Source organism: Monodelphis domestica, chromosome 5, assembly GCF_027887165.1.
Source record: "Monodelphis domestica isolate mMonDom1 chromosome 5, mMonDom1.pri, whole genome shotgun sequence".
Lineage (NCBI taxonomy): Eukaryota > Metazoa > Chordata > Mammalia > Didelphimorphia > Didelphidae > Monodelphis > Monodelphis domestica.
In genome coordinates this window covers 9,201,689-9,208,964 of record NC_077231.1, presented here as the reverse complement: position 1 = coordinate 9,208,964, position 7,276 = coordinate 9,201,689, and positions in this window count along the sequence as shown.

Here is a 7,276-nt window from a genome sequence, read left to right as displayed (position 1 = left end):
AAAAAGGAGACTTCACCTCTAATGAAGAGGAAATTAAGGCAATCATTAAAAACTACTATGCCCAATTATGGGGCAACAATATGGCAATCTAGGTGATATGGATGAATAATTACAAAAATATAAATTGCCTAGACTAAAAGAGGAAGAAATAAATTACCTAAACAACCACATATCAGAAAAAGAAATTGAACAAGCCATCAAAGAACTCCCTAAGAAAAAATCCCCAGGTCTAGGATTCACAAATGAATTCTATCAAACATTCAAAGAACAACTAATCTCAATATTAAGCAAACTATTTGACAGAATAAGCAAAGAAGGAGTTCTACCAAATTCATTTTACGACACAAATATGGTACTGATCCCAAAGCCAGGCAGGTCAAAAACAGAGAAAGAAAACTATAGACTAATCTCCCTAATGAATATAGATGCAAAAATCTTAAATAGGATACTAGCAAAAAGATTCCAGCAAATCATAACAAGGGTTATTCACTATGACCAGGCAGGATTCATACCAGGAATGCAAGGATGGTTCAATATTAGGAAAACCATCCATATAATTGACCATATTAACAAGCAAACCAACAAAAATCACATGATTATCTCAATAGATGCAGAAAAAGCCTTTGATAAAACACAACACCCATTCCTATTGAAAACACTAGAAAGTATAGGAGTAGAAGGGCCTTTCCTAAAAATAATAAACAATATATATCTAAAACCATCAGCAACCATCATCTGCAATGGGGATAAACTAGAAGCATTTCCAATAAGATCAGGAGTGAAATAAGGATGCCCATTATTACTTCTATTATTTAACATTGTACTAGAAACACTAGCAGTAGCAATTAGAGAAGAAAAAGAAATTGAATGTATTAAAATTGGTAATGAGAAGACCAAACTATCACTCTTTGCAAATGATATGATGGTTTACTTAAGGAATCCTGGAGAATCAACCAAAAAGTTACTGGAAATAATCAACGACTTTAGCAAAGTTGCAGGATACAAAATAAACCCACATAAGTCATCAGCATTTATATATATCTCCAACCCAGTTCAGCAGCAAGAATTAGAAAGAGAAATTCCATTTAAAGTCACCCGAGACAATATAAAATACTTAGGAATCTATCTGCTGAGACAAACACAGGAACTATATGAACACAACTACAAAACACTCTCCACACAATTAAAACTAGATCTAAACAATTGGAAAAAACATTGATTGCTCATGGGTGGGATGAGCTAACATAATAAAAATGACCATTCTACCCAAACTTATCTATCTATTTAGTGCCATATCCATTTAACTACCAAAAAACTATTTTACTGAACTAGAGAAAACCATAACAAAGTTCATTTGGAGGAACAAATGATTAAGGATATCCAGGGAAACCATGAAGAAAAAAATGCCAAGGACTGTGGCCTTGCAGTCCCAGATCTCAAACTCTACTATAAAGCAGTGGTCATCAAAACAATTTGGTACTGGCTAAGAGACAGAAAGTAGAATAGACTTGGTGTAAATGACTTCTGCAAGACAGTCTATGACAAACCCAAAGACTCTAGCCTTTGGGACAAAAATTCATTATTTGATAAAAACTGCTGGGAAAATTGGAAGACAGTGTGGGAGAGACTAGGTTTGGATCAATACCTCACATCCTACACAAAGATAAATTCAGAATGGGTGAATGACTTGAACATAAAGAAGCTAACTATAAGTAAATTAGGCAACACAGAATAGAATACATGACAGACCTTTGGGAAGGGAAAGATTTTAAAACCAAACAAGACTTAGAAAAAGTCACAAAATGCAAAATAAATAATTTTGACTACATCAAATTAAAAAGTTTTTGTACAAACAAAACCAATGTAACTAAAATCAGAAGGGAAGCAACAAGTTGGGAAACAATCTTCAATACAAAAACGTCTGACAAAGGTTTAATTCCTCAAATTGACAAATTGTACAAAAAATCAAGCCATTCTCCAATTGATAAGTGGGCAAAGGATATGAATAGGCAGTCTTCAGATAAAGACATCAAAACTACTAATAAGCACATGAAAAAGTGTTCTAAATCTCTTATAATCAGAAAGATGCAAATCAAAACAACTCTGAGGTATCACCTCACACCTAGCAGATTGGCCAACATGACAGTATGAATGCTGGAGGGGATGTGGCAAAGTCGGGACATTAATTCATTGCTGGTGGAGTTGTGAATTGATCCAATCATTCTGGAGGGTAATTTGAAACTATGCCCAAATGGCAATAAAAGGCTGTCTGCCCTTTGATCCAGCGATAGCACTGCTGGGTTTGTACCCCAAAGAGATAATAAGGAAAAAGACTTGTACAAGAATATTCATAGCTGCACTCTTTGTGGTGGCCAAAAATTGGGAAATGAGGGGCTGCCCTTCAATTGGGGAATGGCTGAACAAATTGTGGTCTATGTTGGTGATGGAATACTATTGTGCTAAAAGGAATAATAAAGTGGAGGAATTCCATGGAGACTGGAGCAGCCTTCAGGAAGTGATGCATAGCAAAAGAGCAGAACCAGGAAAACATTGTACACAAAGACTGAAATACTGTGATACAATTGAATGTAATTGACTTCTCCATTAATGTCAATGCAATGTCCCTGAACAATCTGCAGGGATCTAGGATTAAAAACACTATCCTCAAGCAGAGGACAAAGTGAGGGAGTAAAAACACAGAGGAAAAGCAACTGCTTGACTACAGGGGTTGAAGGGATATGACTGAGGAGAGACTCTAAATTAACACTCTAATGCAAATATCAACAACATGGAAATGGGTTCAAATTGAGGACACATGTGTTACCCAATGTAATCGTGCATCGGCTATTGGAGAGGTGGTGTGAGGTGGGGAGGAAAAGAAAATGATCTTTGTTTCCAATGAATAATGTTTGGAAATGTCCAAATAAAATAATGTTCCAAAAAATATTTAAAAATTAAAAAAAAGAATATCATACCAGTTTTATTTGATAATTTCTTATATTATGATGTCTAGGCTTTTTGCTTTGTTTTGTTTTAATCCTGACTTTCAGGTAGTCTAATAGCTCTTAAATTTTCTCTCCTAGACCCTGTTTTCGAGGTCTATTGTTTTTCAGTGTAATATTTCACATTTTCTTCTTTTTTTAAATTCATTTTCTTTTTTTCTTTTTTTTGTTATTTCTCATGAAATAATTAGCTTCTACTGGCCCAATTCTAAATCTTAAGGAATTCTTACGTTCTATGAGGGTTTGAACATTCTTTTCCATTTGGTCAATTCTCCTTTTTAAAGAACTCTTGTATCTCTTTTCCCTTTTTGTCAAATCTGCTTTGCATTGCCTTTGTTTCTTCTCATCATTTTTCCTTTCCCTATTTTAGTTTATTTTTTAAATCCCTTTTGAAGTCTTCCATAGTCTAAGATCAATTAATATTTTTCTTTGAATTTTTGCATGCACTTGCTTTGCATTCACTGTCCCATTCTGTGGCTGTGCCTTGCTCTTCTTTGACAGGGATTGATCAATTCAGACACACTGTGGACTATTTTGCCCTGGGGCTTATAACTTTTCCTTGAGCTTAGTTAAGGGTTCTTGAGCCTCACCCTAGGCTTTCACAGGCCAGGTGTATTGGGGACTATGTGGTGCTGGGGTTCAGATCCTCACTACAGGTTAGGCTAGGGCTCTAAGCTTTCCCTTAGGCTCACCCCGTCTGAGGCCTTATTGACTGCCTTTTGCTGGGGCCTCAGTTTTGGCTTAGGCAGGGGCTCAGAGCCTCTCTCTGAAACTGTACCAGCTGAGCATACTATAGACTGTCCTATGCTAGGGCTTGAGGCCTCATTGTATGTTTGGCCTGGCACTTGGAGCTTTAAGGGGTGGGCCTGAGGTTGCAGTGCTGTTGTCTTAGGAAGGGTCTCAGGGACTCAAGGCTGGCTTGAGCCCAAGTTCAGTATCTGGAACAGTAGATATGGTATTGGGGGGGGGGCTTGCTGTTTGCTTTCACTGGTACTCCTTGGAGTAGCCTTTCAAATTTTTCACTGCATGAAAATTGCTTCATTTTATCTCTTTGTTGGTTATTTCACTCCAGTATTCATCCTGAGGTATTATTTTAAGGTTGGTTGGATAGGATTCTCATAGTGGTTCAAACTTTCCAGGCTTGTACTCTGTCATCTTTTAGCGTAATTCTAATGAGAAAGACTTGAAAGTCAAGAGACTAGGGTTCAAATCCTACCTTGAATTCTTGCTGTCTTCTTGACCATGATCCAATTGTTCAACTACCTCAGTCTCAAATTTCCTTTCTGTAAAATAGAATTGGAAATAGTTGCATTAATTTCCTCATAGGAAAGTGTTTTGCCAACCTTGAAACATTCTCTGAACATGAATAGACATTGATGTAAAGTGCTTTACTTTGATACAAGAATTCAACTTCAGAGGTATTTGAGGAAGCATGGCTAGATACCAAGTCATATGGAAAAGACCTATGAAGTTCAGAGGACTGGGAACTCACCAAGAGTTGGCTATGTGATATGGCAGCCAAAAACCTAACCACTAGTCAGCAACTCCAATGGCAGCCCAGCATACAGAAGAAGATAAAAGATAGTTCCCCTTTCTCCTGACCTGTCCAAGCCATTACTGAATTTGTATTTTCCATCTGGAGAATGTTGGAAAGTTACTGATGAATTGAAGATTCATTGTGGGAAGAGGGCAGTGCAGGATCTCAAAAGAATTCAAACCCTGAGATTAGAAAAAACTATGACTATTTATCTTGGAGAAGAGAAGATTCATGGAAGACATAAAAACAAAGGAACCAATAATTAAAAAAAAACTACTCACAGGTAATTAGAATTTTCTAAAAATTAGTTCTTGCTCTTGTGATATTATGCTTCCTGTTATTACAGTCACTTAACTAGCATTTATATTAAGCACCTACTATGTGCTAAGTATTGTGGGTATTCAAACATTCAGGCAAAAATAGATTCTTGCCTGTTGGTGGTTCATGGAAGAAAGGCTTACCCTTTGAGATCTCTTCTAACTCTGAACATCTGTTCTTTTCCAATGTGCTCTTGGATTTTTAAGGATGGAGTGTAGATGACTTTTCACCTACCTGTGTGGCCTATGGTTTGCTTTGGCCTCCTGCCTGGTTAGTTTTGGGCTCTGAGCCCATGGCCTGGCACTTATCATCATTCCCACTTTGCTCTAATATTTGTCTTTCTATTTCTTTGGGTTAAATCTTGTGGTGATAACGAAGCTTCTCCGGAATGAAGTGTGAATTATGTCCCAATTTAATCTTGCTGCATCAGGAAGAGCCAGAGGCAGCAGGTAGGTCTCCTGGGACCTTTTAAAATGATTATGGATGTGGAGAGTGCTGAAAAAGGAACCATATAAACACTTCTTCATAAAGATGCATAGCCATTGTGGAAAGGACAGTGACTGAGCTGAAGAAAAATCGGTGTACTTACTTATGGAGTAATATTGATGAAATATGCAAGGGGTGTATAGGGAGAAGTCCCAGAAGTTCTCCCTTGGCATTGTCACTACTGCTTGCTCACGGCTTTGAAGAACTTATCTGAAAAGAATTCTTACATTTAGAAACATTCTCTAAACTACCCTGTTCTTCCCTTTGTCTGTACTCAGTAAAGCATAAGACAGACTCCTTGCAGGGATCACCTGTAAGTTCTGAAATGGAGGTTTTCTCCTATAAGGGAACAATGTGAGAGACTTTGTGGCTTACTGTTCAGTGATGTGTAGGCATTGGGAGGAGAGAGAGAGAAGGAAGGAAAGAAGGAGAGAGAGGGCAAGCATAATAATGATTATTGCCATAAGCATTATTATTATCATTATTACCATGGCTTGCGTTTATATGATACTTTAGACTTAGGAAGAAATACAAATATCTCATTTTGTCCTCACAACAGCTCTGGGAAGTAGGGGCTATTATAGCCATTTTATAGATAAGGAAACTGAAGCAAAATTTCATCATTAACCTGTGTTGAAACAAAGGAGTCCTGGATGGGTATTTCAAGGAAAATAGGTCGAGTGATGTTACTAGGAGCAAAGACACAGAACAGGACTTATGACATGCATTTGACAAGCATTTATTAAGCATTTACTGAGTTCTAGCTACATATCTATTCAGAAGTTATTTCCCTCCACTGGAGTATGTGTTATACTAGAGAGACTTTTTGTTCATCAATTAGGCAAGAGAGCCACTGAGGCTCCTTCAACACTCAAACTTCATGATTCTGTCATTTTGAGAGATCAAGGTACCTCCACACACAATGGTGAGGCATTATTTAAAGGGGTCTTGGGTCAAGGAACACAAAGGATACTCTTGCTAAGTATCCTTGAAAAGTAGTGATGGGTAGCAGTGATGGAGTAGGAGCAGCAGCAATGGTAGTTGTGATGGTGGCAGTAGTGGAAATGGTAGTGGTGGTAGTAGCAGCAGCAGAAGGATGAGGAGTACAATTGGAGGAGGAGGAGGAATAAGTAATTAGAGGTGAATGAAGAGGAGGAGGAAGAGAAGGAAGAGGAGAAAAAAGAGGAAGAGCAGAATAAGAAAATCAGGAGGAAGAAGAAGTCATTTCAACGCCCTGGACCTTTGTATTCTCTATACATTGAAGAGGATGATCTATATGTTGTGGCTTCTCAAAATGTGAGCTCATTGAAAACTAGATCTGTCTTGCTTTCATTTTTTTATTCACAACACTTAGCACAATGCTTCATACATAATTGCTGATTCATGCATCTTTCCTATGACAGTCATTTAGACACTTCAAAATATCTCACGTGTGGCCCACCCCCAATTCTTTTCTTCTCTGCTCAAACATCCCTTATTCCTTCAAGCGATTCTCAAATTAGCTGATGCAAAGTCAAGTGTGAAGAACCAGGAAAGCACTGTACAAACTAACAGCATGATGCTTTGCTTTGAATGACTTATTTTTTCTGATCAATACAGTGATCCAAGGCAATTCTGAAGGATTTATGATGAAAAATGCTATCTACCTATAGAGAAAGTACTAATAGGGTCTGAGAGAAGTTTGAAGCATATTTTTGGAAATTATTTTTCTTGCTTTATTTTTTATTTGCTAATATAGAAATATATTATGCATGGTTTTATATATATACAATTGATATGAAATTTCTTGCCTCCTTAGTGGGAAGAGTAGAAATAGGAGGGAGGAGAAAATTTCAGAATTAAAAAAAAATTAAAAGTATTTTAAAATAAATGGATGTGGGGTAGCTAGGTGCTTCAGTGGATCAAAAGTCAGGCCTAGAGACAGATGCCTTAG